Source organism: Schistocerca gregaria, chromosome 5, assembly GCF_023897955.1.
Source record: "Schistocerca gregaria isolate iqSchGreg1 chromosome 5, iqSchGreg1.2, whole genome shotgun sequence".
NCBI lineage: Eukaryota > Metazoa > Arthropoda > Insecta > Orthoptera > Acrididae > Schistocerca > Schistocerca gregaria.
This window is the reverse complement of record NC_064924.1, coordinates 454,521,397-454,545,006: the sequence shown is the minus strand read 5'-3', so window position 1 is coordinate 454,545,006 and position 23,610 is coordinate 454,521,397.

Below are 23,610 nucleotides of genomic sequence, written 5' to 3'. Positions count from 1 at the left end.
ATATTCTGAGGCATCATGGGATCCCCAGTTTAGTATTGGAGGCGAGCGTGGAGGGTAAAAATCGTAGAGGTAGACCAAGAGACGAATACATTAAACAGATTCAGAAGGATGTAGGTTGCAGTAAGTACTGGGAGATGAAGATGCTTGCACAGGATAGAGTAGCGTGGAGAGCTGCATTAAACCAGCCTCAGGACTGAAGACTACTTCAACAACAGCAACAGTTCATAGCCGCAGCCGCAGTCATACAAACTACTAAAGATAAGTAATTTCATTGTAGTATGTGTTTCTGGAATAATATTCCTTCTCTCTAACAACCGTGTGCCGTACAGCATATTATTGCAACCTGGACTCCTTCAGCTCCTATCAATTCTGCCTCCTACTTATTTGCGTTTATTAACGAGCTGAAAATACACACGCGGTTTGTGCCTCTTAACAATAAGACACAATACTACAATACCTCAGAGGTTTCTTTCAGCGACGTTTTCTGAGCCCTGTGTACTCGGCTTAAAATTAAATCCCTTAAGTGCTCCGTATTCAGAGTTCTTCGTCGGCTTTCTGTAGCGCATTGAAACACACGATCAAGAGTTCCTCAGTGACGGTTTAATTGGCTTGGAAATCTTGTCCAAGTTCCTGGAATCTGTTTGTCCACAATGTAATTACAGGTCCTCGCAGACCAAAACACAAGTGTTCATACTATAATTTCCCCTAGCGATTAAAATGGCAATAGCAGAAAGGATACAAATAACAAATTCCACGTATTGTACACATACATAAGGAGAGTATTTAAAAAGTGCGAAATATGAAAATTTGGAAAGCATAGCTGCTACTTCTGTCAGTAGCTAGGCATCAAGTCTGACTGAACTACTATGTTAGACACTTATACACCTACATCTACATCTACGAGGGCTATTCCGAAATTAAGGTCCTGTCGGTCTCGAAATGGAAACCATTTTTTAAATCAAAAATGTTTTATTTGCAAAAGCTAGCTACCCCTTGCAGCAAATTTTTACATACTCGCCGCTCCGATTTAGACATTTGTAGTAGTATCCTTGCCATAGAAGGCAGCCGCCTATGTTCTGTACCAATTCTCTGCGCTGGTCTACAGCTCGCTGTCTGTGCCAAAATGTTTTCTTCATAGCCAGCTGTTTATGTGAGCAGAGGTGAAACGCAGGGGGAGCAAATTACGGGCTCTATTGTGGGTGGTCAAACACTTCCCATGGAAAACGCTGTAGGCTCAATTTCATTGTCCCTGCACAGTGCAGCCGAGGAAAGTCATGGAGAAGGAAGGGCATGACAGTTACTTTGTGTGGGCTGCATGACATCAGGCGAAATCTCTGATCCGGCCCTCAGATTTTGGGGCAGATACTATTTATCTATGCATATTTATGTTCTCTCTGAGCGCTCAGATCCAAAAAGAGAGACGTGACACGTTGACGGGCATACTAGAGACACTTCCTGACTTTTCTGCAAAGCTTCATCTGCTTTTCACTGTGTTTTCCATTACAAGCACGATCGGACCTTACATTTCGATCAGACCTCATACATGAGTACTGTGCAATTCACACTTAAATGCCTGGCAGAGGGTTCATCGAACTATCGTCATACTATTTCTCTACCATTCGTCTCTCGAACAACGAGCGGGAAAAACGAAAACCTGTCTTCCCAGGTGAGCTCTGATTTCTCTTATTTTGTTACTACAATAATTTCTGCCTATGTAAATGGACCTCAACAAAAAATTTCATTTGGAGAAGAAAGTCGGTGATTGAAATTTCGTGAAAAGATCCTGCCGCAACGATAATCGCCTTTGTTTTAAGGATTGACGTCTCAACTTGCGTATCAAATCCAGGACAAACTCCTTTATTTCGCTATAATACTTAACGAGTTCCGCTTCATTGAACTTTTTCCATGTCCTCCGTCAATTCTATCTAGTAAGGATCCCAACCGTCCAGCAATACTCCAGAAGAAGACAGACTACTGTAGGAAAATGTTGCAGCTGTGGAGTTTAGCCCCACCTTGTTGGCAGATCTTCGCTGCATAGTACCCATTCCACATTGTAGCCAGGTTTCCACCCTCTCCATCTCGTCTCTCCCTCCTCCCCCCGCCCACTTACCATAGGCCAATTCAGTAAGTGAAAATGGTGGGAAAAGTTCCTCACACTGAATAGTTACCAGAAAAATGGCAGGGTACCTCGCTTTGCATCGTTGTCTGATCTCCATTTTCCATCTCCTCCACTTATCTAGGTATGCTAACAACCACTCATGTTTTGTACACCATAGAGAGAGGATCAACATCAAGCGTCAGCAGAAAAGATCATCCTCTACTCCTCAGTTGGAATGACTAATTTGTTTATTGCATCTACAATTGTCATCATCAGACATATAACCTGTATTACCCTAAATTACACTTACTCAATCCACAAATAGTTATTCCTAGATTAAAATGGCTTGAAAACGGCATTGAAAAACTTGTAAGATAGCCCACTGGTTTTAAATAAAGTGTCCACAAAAGCCGTCAGACACAAGGATCCAGTGTAGAAACGACTGGAATTCCGATAACACACCATCTACATCCACCTACAAACGAACTCTACGTGGCATAAAACAATTATTGTTGCGTTATCGTCACAGTGGACATGGATCCATTGTAAAAACGACAGGAATTCAAATACCGCACAGAATATACACAAACCAATAGTAGCATATCATATACACTACATGGCACATTAAATACACTCTTGCCACTGAACAGTTGCGCTATGTACATACCAGTACAACGTTAAAAAACGCACTGCTGCAGATCATATAGCTTCCCCCCCCCCACTTCCGCCCCGTCTCTCCATTGTTCTCAGGCACAGGAGCACAGCAGATGTTATAGACGAAAGAAGGAAGATTGTTGAGATATTATTTTTAACCAGTTACACCTGTTTTGTTGTAAACGTTTATGGTGAGAACACCGGGATTTAAAAGAGAGGCGAACTGCACCTCAGAGATGATATTTGATCACAGCTGCACAACTGTGTGTGTCCCAGCTGACAGTTCAAGGCAGAATGATGTAGAAAGTAAGTACAGTTGCATCCCTGTTAATGAATCCATAGGAGTAACTGAAGAAAACCCGAAAATACGCAACCAGGTACTTCATCAGCACACAGATGAAACGATAAAATTTGTTGCATTTAATAACACAGAAAAATTATTTTGAATTCAATCCAGAATACTACAAACAAGGAGAAGGTTGACCCATTGATTCACCTATTTCAGAAACACTAGGCAACATATTCATGTGTCATATAGAAAAATTAATGTTTGAAGACATAATAACAAGGAATAGCTACATCATCATCTGCTGGTATATGTCGATGGATGATATAACATGCGTGTTAGATGAACCTAGAAGTAAAATACAACAAATACACATAATCACAAATACTACATTCAAGAACATAAAATTTAGAGTAGACGAAGAATAAGAAGACGCACACAACTTTCTACACATAGCCATAAGAAATGACAGCCACAAACATACATTTGACACGTATAGAAAACCCACAAAAATTGGCACTGTCATAATTGCGACGTCAAACCACCTGCACAATTAGAAACAGACTGCAATAAGTTAAATGTTAAACAAAATGAACAGGTTCCCTCAAAACACTCCTGATGATCAAAAAGAATTAGTCATTGTAAAAAAGACGGTATTAAAATGGACACAAAGATACACTGGTAGACAAACTAAACGGAAAAGTAAAGAGACAAATTCTAAAAACTACACAAACGAAGTCCTGCATGTCCTACCATAAAATTACACATAAAATAGGTAACATGTTTAAAAAACAAGGCATAAGCATTGGTAACATAACAAACAACTCAGTACAAACCGCATCCCAAAACTAAAATCAAGACCAGGAAGATAACAACTATCTGGCATCTGTTAGCTCAGCTGCAGAGACTATGAAAAAATGTACATTTGGCTGACTGGCAGGACATTTGACGCAAGATATAAAGAACACATCAGAACACTAAACTACGGTAGAAACCGTTCAACGTTTGCAGACCATCTAAATCCGGAATAGCACAGACCAACCACCACCAAAAGGAATATTAAAGCCAGACACCTCATCCGTTTTCAAGAACATTCCCGTTTACATCAAGCGTTAAAACAAAATATACATTTGCTCAATGATCAAATAAATTCTGGAAACCATACACTATGTAAAATAATTGAAGAAATCGCGTGAAACCAAAAGGATCTTTTCCATTATTCATCCTCTACCACTCAACCTCCTCCGCACCCCCTCCTCCTCAATTTCATTTCATTTCTTGCCCCTCACCTTTCACGTACAGCCCACTGTCAATCAAACTACTATACACTGATTTCCACTCCACCTCTCTCACCCAGCCATTCATCAAAAAACTCCATTACTATTCCTTCATTACTCTTACACAGATGTAAACGCACAGCAACATAGTTAAATGAAACAACACACGTAGAATGAAAGAAAAAATCAAAGAAAACTAGTGGCAACGTTGGTAACACTGCAAATCACAATACACGCTTAGAAGTATACAAATGAATAGTAAACAGTGGTGTACGAAAAATGTGCTGCATTAAATATAAGAAAACACATAGTTCTGCAAAGCACCGTAAAATTAGACCACGAGTATCAGTGTCTGACGAAGAAAGAAACAAAAGACGTGGCAGATGACATTTTCTGATGCAGGCGAAAAATCAATTAGATACTGCCGTAAGTAAAAACCAACAACTTGTTCATGAACTGTTTTTCTATCTAGAAAGTAAATCACATTGTGAATATCTTTCTTACTTGAATAGGGAGAATCGCGTCTGGTGAGAAAAACGCGAATTTTTTGTTGTTTTAACAACGGAACAAAAATGTCCTCAGGAAGTGCCTCACTTCGGCTTAGAAGGGAATTGGTGAAGCTTGTGACAGCACAAAATGAAGTTGCCAGATTTCTTCGCAGATTGGAGCTTTATAAAGGCAGGGTTGAAGTGCAGGACATTACGGTGTTCCCAGATCTGAAACAGTAGTGTGATAAAGCTGCTTCAGGCACAAAATAAGCCATCAGTAATAAAGTCTGCCAGTAATTGTTTTATTGAACTGGAGAATCGAAAAGCAAATGCCTTGCTTTTAAGAAGTTTTCAGAGAATGAAGCAATGTTTAAGATTCTTAATTTCAAGCAAAAGCAGAATTTCTTGGACTATGCGAAGACAATAAACTGGAAGCAGATTTCCCCAAAACAGAATTAGCAACACTGGAGGAAGATTAGTGACATATATCCATGTTTATAAGAAAAAGGATTAAGAATACTGATTTCATTTTACACAACTTACGGGTGTGAAAGTGGATTTACGGCTATGGTGGAGTTGAAACAAAAGCGAGAAACCGATTGTACTTGGAACACAATTTATGATGTGCATTCGCTGAGACCAAATCGAATATAAAAAAGATTGTTATAAATAAGCAGTAACAATCATCTCATTGGCTTTCATTATTTCTTGATTTAATATAACGTAATAAACATGTGAGCTATATTTGTTGAAAGTTAATAAAGTATTACATATTTTTCTGTAATTTAAAAGAAAAAGATCGTTCAAGTATTATTCCCAACAGCTTTTTTCCTATATAAACTTTAGTTAGTCACTCAAATCTGTTGGGAGTTTTAGTTTGTACACCAATGCGTTGAGAGGTAATAGCTCAAAAAAGCAAGGGGGTCCACTACTATAGTGCTTCGTAACAGACGGCGTATAGAAAGATTTCTGTAGCCTGTCCCTCCAATGCAGTACTATTCCAGATTGTTAGCACTTTTCGTTTTTCAGCCAGTGACAACAGGAAAAATTTATGTGGATCTTAGTATCCCTTCGAGAACTACATTAACACTTAATATGATTCGCATTAGACATCAAATCATGTTGATACTGATAAATAAATATGTTACCGGTTTTATGTGATTCTTCTGTGAAATTGTGATTATCGGGTCCTTTTATCCACCGAACGTCCGTCACAAACGTCTGACTCATACATTCGAACTGTAGCACTCGACTCTTATTGGTGTTTCCATTCACTGACACTGCGATGTGAGGAATATACTAAAACATTAGCCAGCCGTGAAGATCTATAAACGCTATGGAAGAAATAAAACTGCAGATGAGTTACTAACTTTACACGAACTCCACATCAAGTCATATAAAAATGTGCGCGTCACACAGAACGTTGTTATTACTAACTGCAATGTTCCTACATGACTATTTTCCTTCCTTTTTGTGTGGCAGGAGGAAATGGACCTTTTTGTTAAACCGTTTTTGCTTTAAATTCATCTTTTGTTAACTCCAAACATCAATCCAGTTAGGATTCCACTTTTTGTTTTGTGTAAGGTACAGTAGGAATACATGTGAGTTGGTAATATGTTGGTTCAATGCATCTCCTTGCCTATTGTGCTGTGTAGCAGGTAGTAAATCTTGGTAGTTCAGAATAACGAAAAGGAGAGGGGTCTCGCGAAGTATGTCACCCAGTGTACATAGCCACTACGCCCAACGTCTTTTTAAATCCATTCAGGACATTCCAGTCTTTGTCTGCACTTACTAGTCCTTTCAGCACCAAGGTAACTAACACAGGAAGTCACAGCTGATGCCTCACTGATCTATCCCTTACATCCTTAGATTTCGTTCCTTACCTATCCTTTCTGACATTTCTTCGTTTCGTACCCTTTCCACCCACTTTTGAAGTTCTTCGATAGAACCACATTTCAGATACTTCCAGCTTCTGCACGTTCGGATTTCTTGTGGTAAACGTTTCACTTACTTATAGTGTTTTTCTTAAGAGATGCGGTAAGTGGATCTGTTTCCTTAATTCCAGACCTACAGCTGCAGTCTTATGCTGAAACCGGTCCGTTCGCGTGTTTCGCCGCACAAGCTGAGGCAGACGTGACCGATCACCCCAAATATAGCTAGAACGAGTGAATATACAGAGCTGCTGTTTCTATCAAGTTAGAGCGAACCATGTGGTGAATTTTCCCGACATACGTAAGTAATACTGAACGTTTATAGCTGCCGAATAATAACATTAATACTTAAAAATGAAGTTATACTAGGTGAAAGAGAGCGCTACCGACAAACTTTCAGAGGTTGTTCAGGGATATCTCTTTAACATTTTAGTGTAAGTGTCCCACGGTGTCCGACAGCTCGCTTTTCCTCTTCTGTTTTTTGTATCGCATCGGCTGAGGTTCATCATGATTTTTGACGAAGCTGTCATGGTTATTTTGAGGGGGTGGCAGTCTACGTTGTTGTTGCCACCTCGTTAGCCCTCTGGACGGAATAAGAGTATCCCAACTGTCTGCGTGAGGTGCTGTTCATGTGAAAGTAAGTGAAAATATCGAAATGTTTGCGAATCGAGTAACTTAGGCGGGAGTGGGGTACGAAATGTTTCCCTCTGGAGTTTATAGTAAAAGAGAAATGTCTGGGATAACACTGTTATGAGAACATTTCCCAGTACGCAACGGAAATAAAAACTACTGATTAATGTGCAATCCCGTGAAGGGCGAGAGAAACGTTCAGAGACGGTAAACCTGAGCAAAAAACATAGATAAATGAAATTAATGATGTGACTCACGTATTCACTTAATTATGAGTTTAACGTCTATTAATATCGTGAGGCACTATATTACACCAATTCACTGAAGCAACTGCCGACGTCATAGTTCGAAGGTAATTGACCGATCAGCCTAACATGATTCTTACGTAAGAAATGCACGTGAGGAATGGAAAAACATTATCAGCAACTTGATCACAGGGTGGCTTTGATTAGGGATATTGAATGGGTAACGAAAGAGCGCGCACTGTGTTCGGCCGTTCTACCATCGAGCAATTCGTCGCCAATCCTTTCCTCACGCCTCTGAAAAGAAAGATGGAAATATTCATACAGATTGTGGCTATTGTATGTTATAATTAAATTCCACATACAACTTTCAAAAAAATCTTATATTTTATCTAAAGAAAAGGTACATGGAAACGTGTGATTATTCTGTGACAGCAAGATAAGAAAAGACGCCACAGAATGGCGAGACGAAATGAAATGCCATGTCATTTGTACACAGCAGAAGATGGTGAATTTAGTTTCCTTTTTGCCTCTTTAACAAAGTCCCTGACCAAAAGATTTTATTATGATTTTAATTACAAAACTTATTTTTACATAGAAAACAAAAAAAGAAATTCACAATACATCACAGTATTAATACGCTTCTATTGATATTTTTCATCTAACTCTTTACAAAGTTATCCGCCCGGGTAGCTGCGCTTTACAAGCACGAATATCTGGGCGGGTTGCCGGCATGTTCTAAAGTAAAAATGTGATTCTGCTTTATTCGCTATGTTACCGTAATCACCATTGTTTCTTTGAAAATATCTTTACAACAGCGTGGAAGCCTGTAATACGCAATAACCAAGACGTACAACACACAATACAGAATAATGCAACAGTCATGAGACAGATGCAAAGCTATGGTGATGTCACAGTCGTCGACGCGAGAACGGTTCAGCATAGCGCCTTGTACCGCTGTTCCACTGTATTGAGTGGAACCACACACAAAATGCAAAGCTGCCAACTTTTCATCAGTAAACCTATCCATAGTAATACCGTCGGTATTCGTAATGCTGAAGACTACTTTTAGTGCAGTTCAGATAAGAATATAGTAAGGGCAAGGAGCTAATCAATGTGCAACAACTGTATAACGAGTCGCTGGAAACCGTGGGTCCCTTCTACGAAAATACTCACAACGTACCATTGAACAACCTCTGAAACATTGTCGGTCGAATTCTGGTTCACCTTACACACCTTTTCTGTGGTACTGAAAAGATCCTTCTAAGAGAACTTCAGAGACATATTATGTATGCAAGTTGATTAAACAGAAACAAGGTAACGGAACCACAAACCGTTGTCCCACCATCAGGTGAAACGGCTCAAATCCGCCCTAGTGCATCAAACGTAAGCGAATAATTAACTGGGGTACAGCTAGTGTTGTTCCCTGTACGCCTGAAGCTCCTCGGTGTTTGGTGCGTTCCTCTGCTGTTGTAGCAACTAGCTTGTGAAGCTATTCAGACGCTCTGTTTGTGGGTGCAACAGAATAGAATCTCCCCTGTTGGAAAACAGCACGGGTTCCGAAATCAACGAACGTCTGAAATCCAGGTCGCTCAGTTCGTCCACGAGACACAGAAGGCGGTGTTCCTATGAATTCCACAAGGCACTCTATGCACCTCTGCACTACCACCTAGTGAATAAAATACGAGCGTACGGAATATCATCCCAGCTGTGTGACTGGACTGAAGAGTTGAGCAAACAGAACACAGCATGTCATTTTCAACGGAGAAAAGTTTTCAGATATAAAAGTGACATCGGACGTACCGCAAGATAATGTTATAGGTCCATTATTTTTCACAATATGTATGAGTGACATAGTAGAAAACATGGGAAGTTCCATGAGGCTGTTCGCGGATGATGCTGTTTCATACAGAGGCGTCACAACGCTAGAAAATTGTAGAAAAATGCAGGAAGACCTGTGCAGGATCGAACCTTGATGCAGGAAGTGGCAACTGAGATTCAACATTTATAAATGAATCGTATTCCGTATACACAGACAGCGAGACCCAATATTTTATGATTACACGACTTCAGAACAGTCACTGCAAACAGTTACTTCCATGTAACATCCATGAGTATGCATACGAAGCTATTTGAAGTAGAACGATCTCATGAAACTTATCACTCGTAAGATAGATGACAGATAGATTCATCGGAAAAATCTCCAGGAAATGTAGTCCATCAATAAAGGAGGTAGCTTACAATAGCGTCGTTCGATCAATGCTTCAGCATTGCTCGGTAGTATGGGATCCATAGTAGACAGGATAGGTAGAAGAAATAGAGGGGATCCAAAGAAGAGCAGCGCGTTCATTTAGAAACCGCGCGTTAGCTTCATGGCGACATTCAGCCAAGTCCAGTAGCAGAGTTTCGGTTCCAAGAGGTGAGTTATGCATCATGGCGCGGTTTACTGCTAAAGTTCAGAGAGTGTACATTCTTAAAGAGTGAATCATATACAGCTTCTTCCTATGTATAACTCGCGAAAAAAGCATGAAGATAAAATTAAGGAAATTCGAGGCCACATGGAGGCTTATCGGCAATAGTTGTTCTCCCGAACTCTGTGTGACTCGAGCAGGAAAGGGGGGAAACGACAATGGTAACAAATTACTCTCCGCCACACACCGCAAGGTTGCTTGCGGAAAATAGAGGTATTTAAGGATGTAGAATTTCGGCGGCTGCACGTATCTTGTTGCAGCTGTCAAATAATGCCATACGATCATTGTAGGTCAAAAGATTGATATTTTACAAATATACTGGAATTTAAATCCGAGCCGGCCGCGGTGGTCTCGCGGTTCTAGGCGCGCAGTCCGGAACCGCGCGACTGCTACGGTCGCAGGTTCGAATCCTGCCTCGGGCATGGATGTGTGTGATGTCCTTGGGTTAGTTAGGTTTAAGTAGTTCTAAGTTCTAGGGGACTGATGACCACAGCAGTTGAGTCCCATAGTGCTCAGAGCCATTTGAACCATTTTTTTTAAATCCGATTAGCCGGTGTCATAATGCTCGCAGATTACAACTATCCAGCTAATACACTGTTTGGACTCATGGAAAAGTAATACAGTATAATCGTCGCTTTGCTAAACAACATTAAGAAATGTGAAACTTTCTGGAAGATTAAAACTGTGTGCCGGACCGAGACTCGAACTCGGGGCCTTTGCCTTTCGCGGGCAAGTGCTCTACCAAATGAGCTACCCAACCACGACTCACGCCCCGTCCTCACAGCTTTAATTCCGCCAGTACCTCATCTCCTACCTTCCAAACTTCACAGATGCTCTCCTGCGAACCTTGCACAACTAGCGCTCCTGGAAGAAAGGATATTGCGGAGACATGGCTTAGCCACACCCGGGGGGATGTTTCTAGAATGAGTTCCAGTCTCGGTCCGGCTCACAGTTTTAATCTGCCAGGAAGTTTCATATCAGCGCACACTCCGCTGTAGAGTGAAAAATTCATTCAACAAACATCCCCCAGGCTGTGGCTTAGCCATGTCTCCGCAATATGCTTTCTTCCACGAGTGCTAGTTGTGCAAGGTTCGCAGGAGAGCTTCTGTGAAGTTTTGAAGGTAGGAGACGAGGTACCGGCGGAAGTAAAGCTGTGAGGACGGGGCGTGAGTCGTGCTTGGGTAGCTCAGATGGTAGGGCACTTTCCCGCGAAAGGCAAAGCCCCCGAGTTCGAGTCTCGGTCCGGCACACAGTTTTAATCTGCCAGGAAGTTGCATATCAGCGCACACTCCGCTCTGGAGTGAAAAATTCATTCTAGAAACATTACGAAATGTAGCAGCACCGAAGGTCTATTTTAAGCGGCACCAACAAATTACGAAGTTGCTGTCCTTCAATATCGGTGCCGTGGATGGTGTGCGGGGAGCAAGCTGAATAGGCCCTGAATGTAAGAAAGTACTTCCTCAGGTACGAGTTTCTCCATCGTCACGGCTTTCGACAATCCCTTCGATTCCAGCGCGTTGCGGGCTGAGCATTTCTCGGGCAGAATAGGAAAGCATTTTAGCCGTATCATCGTAATCAAAGAGCATTCTTCTGGCCACCAATTAAGGTTAATCGTCCCAAGGTTATCGCCCGGCGCTCCCAGGCACACAATGGCGCCGCATTCCATTAAAATTTTTGAGCGCGCGTCCGCCGCCCCATCCCGTAATGGAGCGCTTCGCTTCCCTCGCGCTGTGCCTTATTAGCCTTTCACTTTCGCGGCCACGGAGCGTCTTCACACTCCGGAACGGGCGTATTGTGTTCCGCGGCAGCCCTCTCACTTCTTACATAAAGCGACCTTGGCTGGGGGAGGACCGGAGAAGGAGGCGGGGTCGAGACACAGGGCCGGCGCTCCACATTTCCGCCTGTACGTAAAAGACGTAAAAGGAGGACTTGCGCCGGAATGCTGAATGCGTAATCGCTGCTCACAGAGATGTTTGCAGTTGGATGGGCTTCGGAGAGAAGACGTGATTCTATTGTAGCCCAGAGTGATGCTACGGAACTGGCTGACCGTGCGTGGACAGCTCATTACCGGCTTACAATTCATTCCGCTTCGTCACAATCTGCCCCTTTTCCGTGTCTCGACAAGGTCAGACACAGTTCACTTTCTCCTACGTGGATCGTTCAGACGCAAGAAATGCCCGTGTTTGTACTTCCCCGGAAACTCTTCGGTACATGTGCACTTTCGCGGATGGTTAAAACTAACGTGACCATTGGCTTCTATGAATGCAGCAAAGAAATAGTCAACTCAATCCATACAGGTTACAAAAGCTGATGTATGTATGCGCGTAAATACGTGTGTATGTTCCACATCTCCTCCTAAGCCCTTAATCGATTTCAGCCAAACACATATGCCTTACTGTCAGGCAATAATTTCTGTGGGGGTAAGAATCACCTAGAGGGTCTAGACAAGGGCGATGTACTTGAGAAAAATATTATGGAAATTGAAGAGGATGCAGATGAAGATGAAATGTGAGATATGATACTGCGTGAAGAGTTTGACAGAGCACTGAATGACCCGAGTCGAAACAAGGCCCCCGGAGTAGACAACATTCCATTAGAACTACTGACAGCCTTGGGAGAGCCTGTTCTGACAAAACTCTACCATCTAGTCAGCAAGATGTATGAGACAGGCGAAATACCTTCAGACTTCAAGAAGAATATAATAATTGCAATCCCAAAAAATCAGGTGTTGACAGATGTGAAAATTACCGAACTATCAGTTTAATAAGTCACGACTGCAAAATACTAACACGAATTCTTTACAGACGAATGGAAAAACTGATAGAGCCGACCTCGGGAAAGATCAGTTTGGATTCCGTAGAGTTGTTGGAACACGTGAGGCAATACTGACCCTACGACTTATCTTAGAAGAAAGATTAAGCAAAGGCAAACCTACGTTTCTAGCATTTGTAGACTTAGAGAAGGAATTGGAAAATGTTGCCTGGAATAATCTCTTTCAAATTCTGAAGGTCGCAGGGGTAAAATACAGAGAGCGAAAGGCTATGTACAATTTGTACAGAAAGCAGATGGCAGTTATAAGCAGGGGTATGAAAAGAAAGCAATGGTTGGGAAGGGAGTGAGACAGGGTTGTAGCCTATCGCCGATGTTATTCAATCAGTATAATGAGCAAACAATAAAGGAAACAAAAGAAAAGTTCGGAGTAGGTATTAAAATCCATGGAGAAGAAATAAAAACTTTGTGGTTCGCCGATGACATTGCAATACTGTCAGAGACAGCTAAGGACTTGGAAGAGCAGTTGAACGGAATGGACAGTGTCTTGAAAGGAGGATATAAGATGAACATCAACAAAAGCAAAACGAGGATAATGGAATGTTGTCGAATTAAGTCGGGTGATACTGAGGGAATTAGATTAGGAAATGAGAGACTTATGTAGTAAAGTAGTTTTGCTATTTGGGGAGCAAAATAACTGATGATGATCGAAGTAGAGGATATAAAATGTAGACTGGCAGTGGCAAGGAAGGAATGTTGTCCAATTAAGTCGGGTGATGCTGTGGGAACTAGATTAGGAAATAAGAGACTTAAGGAGTAAAGTAGTTTTGCTATTTGGGGAGCAAAATAACTGATGATGATCGAAGTAGAGGATATCAAATGTAGCCTGGCAGTGGCAAGTAAAGCGTTTCTCAAGAAGAGAAATTAGTTAACATCGAGTATAGATTTAAATGTCAGGAAGTCGTTTCTGAAAGTATTTATATGGAGTGTAGCCATTTATGGAAGTGAAACGTGGACGATAAATAGATTAGACAAGAAGAGAAGAGAAGCTTTCGAAATGTGGTGCTATAGAATAGTGCTGAAGATCAGATGGGTAGATCACATAACTTATGAGGAGGTATTGAATAGAATAGGGGGGAAGAGGAGCTTGTGGCACAAGTTGACTAGAAGAAGGGATCGGTCGGTAGGACATGTTCTGAGTCATCGATTGATCACCAATTTAGTATTGGAGGGCAGCGTGGCGGGTAAAAATCGTAGAGGGAGACCAAGAGATGAATACACTAAGCAGATTCTGAAGGATGTGGGCTGCAGTAGGTACTGGGAGATGAAGGAGATTGCACAGGATAGAGTAGCATGGAGAGCTGCATCAAACCAGTCTGAGGACTGAAGACAACAACAATGAAGACGTATCACATTTCAGAAGAAGAATGAGATACGTGAAAAACTGTGACATTATGCATGACGTTTAAATTTGTTACTTCTGTACTACTAACTGTATTCGCAACAAATTTCGCAGACAGTACCCATATATGCAGCTGAAGGTACCTACTTCTTCTTATTTTTCGTTACGGCCTCTGTAGGACCACGGGTAGCCCCTTTGTGGACTGCATTTTCCTCTTCGTCCCCCAAAACCACTTCATTCTTTCTCTTCTTCTCTCCCGCTCTTCTTCCGAGATCTTCAGTTTCCGTTTCTCCTGGCGGCTCCACTGATGACATTCTAATCTTTTCCTGTATTCTTCCCTGTCATTGATCCCCGGCATATTTGTCGGTGTATATTTGTTCCTCCAATTTTCCTTTCCTTCGGTCTTGATCCCCAGTTCCAACCAGTCCTTCCGAAATTCAACAATCCACTTGGTTCCTGTCTTTCCCCTTGTCCTTCCTGTTATAAATTCTCCCAGGTATTTAAATTTGTCCACCATAAGTACATTGCCTTCCGGAGTTTCGCAGCTGCGGTGGGATTTAATGTCTTTGTCTTGTTGTAGGCGATCCTCAGTCCCACCTTTCTGGCTACTTTACTTAAGTTGTCGAGTTGTGTATTTGCGTCTTCTTCCGTCTCACTTACTATTGCTATGTCATCTGCAAAGGCTAGGCAGTCCACTTGAGCCCTGTTGTCCTTTTTGTCCCCCACTTGGGTCTCTGGTATTCCCATTTCCTCGTTTATTTCTCTCCACTGCCTGATCACTTCGTCCAGTGCTATATTGAAGGTACCTACACAAATATATCATCGTACGCCATATAGACCAAAAAATATGACGTCATTAACACTGAGAAATGTGAAAAAAATGCCACCTCATTCAAGAAGTTTGAATTTATTTATTCTTTGCTACTAAGACACTCCTACAATGAAGTCAAGGAAAACCTTGACACCTGGCAGCGGTTTTGACAGCTTTCAACTATGAAAGCATTGGTCGAAAAGAACAGCCGTGTAAGAGCTATGAAGATGCGTTGCAGTAGAGACCTCTACAAAATCGCGGTGTAGACACCCGAAGCAGCTGCGCTCGGAGCACAGATACTGTACACTACAAACACAGTTCATCTTTTTTGTTCAGTTTCCAACAGAATCTTGGGAAAATGATTACCCGGAAAATCCCGGGTATATCTGCTAGTACTTCATAAATGTCGCTCGATGCTCCACCATAATCATGACCTTGTTCTGCCCCAGGAACCGGTCTATCACAGTTAGCTAAGCGTTCTTCGTTTCTAATCTTCTCAGTTATTTTCTGAACTTCATTGTCAGACACATTTATCCTAATGTCTAAAAGAAAGTTTTCACTCTGCAGGGGCCCATGGGCTAGTATGAAACTACCTGACAGGTTTATATACTGGTCTGGGACTTGAAATGCAACCTTATGTTTGAAGGGCAATGCCCTCGTGACCGAGCTATTTCCGCTCACAGCTTCAGTTTCGGAAGCAGCCAATGCGCTGCTGTTAAACAGTAATTGTTTCTTCAAGAAAGGTAGGACAGCAAGATATGCAGGGGGTCTGAGAAGTTCGGACACTAACAAAGATGCGCTGGTATAATTGATGCTCTCCGGGCGGGTCATAGGTTAGTTTTAGAACAGCAGCATGCTAAAGAAGATGAGAGGCAAAACAGAACAAACTACAAGAGCAGAATCAACGCTGTACGAGGCAAGCATTGTACCGCTGTAAAGCGATCCCTGCCCTCTGGGATTGCGATCTGTCGTGATGGTATCAGTGTTCAGTGTGGACAGGTTGAAGCGGCTATCGGATGGATCATCTGGACAGCCGTCTGCAGGGCAACGGCGCCTTTTGCTGACAGGAGCGGTCGGAAAGCGCAGCAGCCTGTTACGTGCGCTTGATTGCCTTCTCGGCAGTGGCAAGTGGAGCACGTTCCGACAGCTTCTGGAAAGATCGTCTGCCCTTCCGCGTCTCGGGTGTCACCCCTCGCTCAGTCTACCACTGCTCGTGGTGAGAGCTGACGTCCGTACTGGAACCCTTCCCAGCAGACGCTGAATACTCTGCCCAGCGATGCAACACAAAGTCGCACCCGGAATGAATGCGGGTTAACTCTGCTTCCAACTTCTGTAAATTGTAACTGACTGTGGTCCTTATATTGCTAAATATCTCTGACATCAGAGAGCGAACTGTAGCGGGTCTTTGTTTAAATCCCAATCAATTGATGCCCACAGCAAGAAGGAAATAATTTCGTTGTGCCAATCGCCTTAGAGTAAATTGACAAGAGTTAAGCTCAACGAATAAGGGAAAAGCAGCTGGGGTTTACGGCATTTGTGTGCAGCAGATCAAACACTTTGGCCCTGGAGCCAAGCAGTCGTTCCTGCTCCTTGACAACCACTGCCTGGAGACATGAAGGGCCCTTAAGATGTGGAGAATAGTAAAGAGAGTAGCACTGTTACAGACAGGGAAATCACCTGACTCCTGAAATCGCTCTTGTGTCACTCATATAAACTGTGTAAACGGCTGTTACTGAATCCCGTAACAGGCATCCTAGCTCCAAACCTCATCCCACAACAGCCCCGTTTCACACCAGGAAAGTTTTTCATCAGCTAGACATTGTCTCCTGTTGGACATACAGAGAAGCGAAATGAAAATAAATAAATAAAAGGACTGGCATTTTTAACCTAAGCTCTCTTTACGACACAGCGAATCAAGGGTAGCTCATCATAAAACTGTATGTTAAATGCAATGATTACCAGTTTGTAAAAATTACAGAATCAATTCTGCAAAAAGAATGTTGTATGTCACGCTAGAGGACAGAAAGAGCGTAGAAATGGCAGAAAAATGAGCTCGCGGAGGGTAGCGTCATGGTGACGCTGCTATTTAGCTTATACGAGTGAACAACCAACACCAAATTACTCGGCCCATTTCCTGTATGCCGAAGATCTGGTCACCAAAGCTCAAGGCTAGATTTAGTGCTCTAAGCGCCACGTCAAAATAATAGCAGAAATTTTTTCTTAACGAGATCTATCTAAGATACAAGTTGGCGCCTTTTTTGTTCGCCCAAAACCATCAAATCTAAAGCTCAATGTAAGGAGAAAATGCAAAGATGCAGTAAATGAAGCAGGCAAAAAGGAATACAAACGTCTCAAACATGAGATCGACAGGAAGTGCAAAATGGCTAAGCAGGGATGGCTAGAGGACAAATGTAAGGATGTAGAGGCTTATCTCACTAGGGGTAAGATAGATACTGCGTATAGGAAAATTAAAGAGACCGTTGGAGAAAAGAGAACCACTTGCATGAATATCAAGAACTCAGATGGAAACCCATTTCTAAGCAAAGAAGGGAAAGCAGAAAGGTGGAAGGAGTATTTAGAGGGTCTATACAGGGGTGCTGTACTTGAGGACAATATTATGGAAATGGAAGAGGATGTAGATGAAGATGAAATGGGAGATACGATACTGCTTGATGAGCTCGACAGAGCACTGAAAGACGTAAGTCGAAAAAAGGCCCCGGGCGTAGACAGCATTCCATTAGAACTACTGATAGCCTTGGGAGAGCCAGTCCTGACAAAACTCTACCATCTGGTCAGCAAGATGTATGAGACAGGCGAAATTCTCTCAGACTTCAAGAAGAATATAATAATTTCAATCCCAAAGAAAGTAGGTGTTGACAGGTGTAAAAATTACCGAAATATCAGTTTAATAAGTCACAGCTGCAAAATACTAACGTCAATTCTTTACAGACGAATGGAAAAACTGGTAGAAGCCGACCTCGGGGGAGATCAGTTTGCATTCCGCAGAAATGTTGGAACACGTGAGGCAATACTGACCCTTCGACTTATCTTAGAAGAAAGATTAAGGAAAGCAAACCAACGTTTCTAGCATTTGTAGACTTAGAGAAAGCTTTTGACAGTGTTGACTGGAATACTCTCTTTCAAATTCTAAAGGTGGCAGGGGTAAAATACATGGAGCGAAAGGCTATTTACAATTTGTATAGAAACCAGACGGCAGTTATAAGAGTTGAGGGGCATGAACGGGAAGGAGTGGTTGTGAAGGGAGTGAAACAGGGTTGTAGCCTCTTCCCGATGTTATCTAATCTGTTTATTGAGTAACCAAAAAAGGAAACAAAACAAAAATTCGGAGTTGGTATTAAAATCCATGGAGAAGAAATAAAAACTTTGAGGTTCGCCGATGACATTGTAATTCTGTCAGAGACAGCAAAGGACTTGGAAGAGCAGTTGAACGGAATGGACAGTGTCTTGAAAGGAGGATATAAGATGAACACCAACAAAAGCAAAACGAGGATAATGGAATGTAGTCCAATTAAGTCGAATTAGGTTAAGAAATGAGACACTTAAAGTACTAAGGGAGTTTTGCTATTTGGGGAACAAAATAACTGATGATGGTCGAAGTAGGGAGGATATAAAATGTAAGAACTTTCAGCATTGCAGCGCGTCAGCAATCGTAATTATCTAAATAAATTATGAATAATCCGCCTCGATTGCGAAAATTCCCGGTGTTTACCCAGGTTTCAACGTGGATAACCACGCCTTCTTCAGAACAAAATAAAAAACAGCTTGCCTAAATGGGTATAGTCAATTTCTAAAATGAACACCCACAACGGCAGGTCCCCATAAAATTTAAATTTTTTAAGCATATCTTCGGTGATCGTCACTCTTCCCTGTGATCCTAGAAGACTTACGCTCCACACAAGAGATTTCTCAAGAAAGAACTTACCAAGCCTCCAAATGACCATCCTTCATTACTGTAGATTCCCTGTGGCGAGAAATTGAGATGGGAGATTTAGAGGTTCCCCTACCGCCTCAGAACGGACGCAGCACCAATAAAGGCAAACCTCACCAATTTGAGCCTTATAGATGAGTATGTCAAGAGAAGTGATTGCGGTTTATATCGGGATACGGAACATCCCCTAAATTATGACAGGGAAGCAAGGAAGCAATGGAGGAAGCCCAGTTGTGGGCCGCAAAACTTTGATCTTCAGACACGAAGAAGTAAAGTAACTATTCGAATCTCATTAATAACATATCTCTCATACCACTAAAGTGAGGATAAATAGTGTCTTTCTGTGACGAGCCATCGAAATGCCCTCACATGTCTTCGATTGAACTATGTTTTATCAATAAGAGCTGAACACTTTTCCGCTTATCTGTTAGGTAGACTTCCGGAATGAAACTTCAACACTGCAGCGGGGTTTGCGATGTTTTGGAACTTTTTAACAGGTAAAATTACTTGTACTTGCCAGACCGAGGCTCAAACCCAGAACTCTGCTTTTCGCTGGCGATGCCATATCGACTGACCTATCCAGGGACGACTCACGACTCGCACTCACAGTTTTCGGACTTCACACGAGCTCTCTTGCATAGTTTGCTGTAAATTCCGAAGAAAACGAGAAGTTGTGACGGAACTGAAGCTGTGAGTGCTAGTCGGGGTCGCCTGCGTATAGTTTATTCGGTAAGGGAATTGTCCGTGAAAGGAAAGGATTCGAGTTATAGCATACAGTTTTAATCTGTCAAGAAGTTTCAGGAATTTTATGGGGACCTGCCGTTGTGTAAATTTTATATACGTGTTTGTCCTTATACAAATAGGTAACTGGATAATATCAGTTGTATGTGTAGCAACTAGAACAATATACTATCTTGGAATTGACACTTACGTTTGCTATTTGTGCAACAAAAACGCAGTCTCTGAAGAAAGTCTTTATAATACTACCAGACAGGTGTTGAATGTGTAATAATCTTTGTTGGTATCTAACCTCGATGAGGCGATCATTTTCTAATTAACATGAATATTTATGATCAAAATTGATTTTCTGTAAAGAGTATTGTCCGTGCAGTATCATTCAGGTGCTTTCATGGAGACATCTTTTCATATTCTTAAATTCTACAGAGTAATGACTGCATAAAATACTTTAAAATAGTAGTCCTGTGGTTAGTAAGAACAAATGATGGGTGACATGCACTGAGATACTTGTTCAAACCCTTTGTGCTGTCCAGTTCCACTATATATATATATATATATATATATATATATATATATATATATATATATATATATATACTCCTGGAAATTGAAATAAGAACACCGTGAATTCATTGTCCCAGGAAGGGGAAACTTTATTGACACATTCCTGGGGTCAGATACATCACATGATCACACTGACAGAACCACAGGCACATAGACACAGGCAACAGAGCATGCACAATGTCGGCACTAGTACAGTGTATATCCACGTTTCGCAGCAATGCAGGCTGCTATTCTCCCATGGAGACGATCGTAGAGATGCTGGATGTAGTCCTGTGGAACGGCTTGCCATGCCATTTCCACCTGGCGCCTCAGTTGGACCAGCGTTCGTGCTGGACGTGCAGACCGCGTGAGACGACGCTTCATCCAGTCCCAAACATGCTCAATGGGGGACAGATCCGGAGATCTTGCTGGCCAGGGTAGTTGACTTACATCTTGTAGAGCACGTTGGGTGGCACGGGATACATGCGGACGTGCATTGTCCTGTTGGAACAGCAAGTTCCCTTGCCGGTCTAGGAATGGTAGGACGATGGGTTCGATGACGGTTTGGATGTACCGTGCACTATTCAGTGTCCCCTCGACGATCACCAGAGCTGTACGGTCAGTGTAGGAGATCGCTCCCCATACCATGATGCCGGGTGTTGGCCCTGTGTGCCTCGGTCGTATGCAGTCCTGATTGTGGCGCTCACTTGCACGGCGCCAAACACGCATACGACCATCATTGGCACCAAGGCAGAAGCGACTCTCATCGCTGAAGACGACACGTCTTCATTCGTCCTTCCATTCACGCCTGTCGCGCCACCACTGGAGGCGGGCTGCACGATGTTGGGGCGTGAGCGAAAGACGGCCTAACGGTGTGCGGGACCGTAGCCCAGCTTCATGGAGACGGTTGCGAATGGTCCTCGCCGATACCCCAGGAGCAACAGTGTCCCTAATTTGCTGGGAAGTGGCGGTGCGGTCCCCTACGGCACTGCGTAGGATCCTACGGTCTTGGCGTGCATCCGTGCGTCGCTGCGGTCCGGACCCAGGTCGACGGGCACGTGCACCTTCCGCCAACCACTGGCGACAACATTGATGTACTGTGGAGACCTCACCCCCCACGTGTTGAGCAATTCGGCGGTAAGTCCACCCGGCCTCCCGCATGCCCACTATACGCCGTCGCCCAAAGTCCGTCAACTGCACATGCGGTTCACGGCAAACTGGCTGACACTGACGGTGGCGGTGCACAAATGCTGCGCAGCTAGCGCCATTCGACAGCCAACACTGCGGTTTCTGGTGTGTCCGCTGTGCCGTGCGTGTGATCATTGCTTGTACAGCCCTCTCGCGGTGTCCAGAGCAAGTATGGTGGGTGTGCCACACCGGTGTCAATGTGTTTTTTTTTCCATTTCCAGGAGTGTATATATATGCAACCGTTAAGTTCACAGACTTTTCCAGAGCGATTCACGCTCACATAGGCGAAGCAAGTCAACCATTACATCTAGCCCATAGAAAGAAAGGGTATGTTATAAATCAACCGCTTCAGTTCACAGATTACGGAAGCTGATGGAATCACAAATCGAATGACCGCAACCTCTGGTTAACTACATGTATATTCAGCATGTACGTAAACTTAATAAGCAAAACTCTCCCAGTACATTTATTATTGTAAGATAGGATTATCAGAGTTTGATGTCAGAATAAGTATATGAGTACCATACATTAATTTTCTTAAAAATTCCGATATGGCTTAGGCAATTAGGAAAATCCGTTCCCGATTAAATGTTGTTAGTGACCCACGCGGGAACTGAGGGTGACATTTGCCTCCGCGTCTTCGCATTTGCGGCATACGGGGAGGACAGCTCTCGTCCCCATTTCCGCGGAAGCAAAGGGAACTTCACAGCAAAAATAAACATAGCCAAAGCCCTGCAGACAAACAAAAATTACGCGAAGCGAAACGTAGTGTGAGGAGGGCTATACGAGAGGCGTTCAATGAATTCGAAAGTAAAGTTCTATGTACTGACCTGGCTGAAAATCCTAAGAAATTTTGGTCTTATGTCAAAGCGGTAGGTGGATCAAAACAAAATGTCCAGACACTCTGTGACCAAAATGGTACTGAAACAGAGGATGACAGACTAAAGGCCGAAATACTAAATGTCTTCTTCCAAAGCTGTTTCACAGAGGAAGACTGCACTGTGCTTCCTTCTCTAGATTGTCGCACAGATGACAAAATGGTAGATATCGAATTAGAAGACAGAGGGATAGAGAAACAATTAAAATCGCTCAAAAGAGGAAAGGCCGCTGTACCTGATGGGATACCAGTTCGATTTTACACAGAGTACGCGAAGGAACTTGCCCCCCCCCCCCCCCCCTTCTTGCAGCGGTGTACCGTAGGTCTCTAGAAGAGCGTAGCGTTCCAAAGGATTGGAAAAGGGCACAGGTCATCCCCGTTTTCAAAAAGGGATGTTGAACAGATGTGCAGAACTATAGACCTATATCTCTAACGTCGATCAGTTGTAGAATTTTGGAACACGTATTATGTTCGACTATAATGACTTTTCTGGAGACTAGAAATCTAGTCTGTAGGAATCAGCATGGGTTTCGAAAAAGACGGTCGTGTGAAGCCCAGCTCGCGATATTCATCCACGAGACTCAGAGGGCCATAGACACGGGTTCACAGCTAGATGCCGTGTTTCTCGACTTCCGCAAGGCGTTCGATACAGTTCCCCACAGTCGTTTAATGAACAAAGTAAGAGCATATGGACTATCAGACCAATCGTGTGATTGGATTTAGGAGTTCCTAGATAACAGAACGCAGCACGTCATTCTCAATGGAGAGAAGTCTTCCGAAGTAAGAGTGATTTCAGGTGTCCCGCGGGGGAGAGTCATAGGACCGTTGCTATTCACAATATACATAAATGACCTGGTGGATGACATCGGAAGTTCACTGAGGATTTTTGCGGATGATGCTGTGGTGGTGTATCGAGAGGTTGTAACAGTAGAAAATTGTACTGAAATGCAGGAGGATCTGCAGCGAATTGACGCATGGTGCAGGGAATGGCAATTGAATCTCAATGAAGACAAGTGTAATGTGCTGTGAATACATAGAAAGATAGATCCCTTATCTTTTAGCTACAAAATAGCCGGTCAGCAACTGGAAGCAGTTAATTCCATAAATTATCTGGGAGTAGGCATTAGGAGTGATTTAAAATGAAATTATCATATAAAGTTGATCGCCGGTAAAGCAGATGCCAGACTGAGATTCATTGGAAGAATCCTAAGGAAATGCAATCCGAAAACAAAGGAAGTAGGTTACAGTACGCTTGT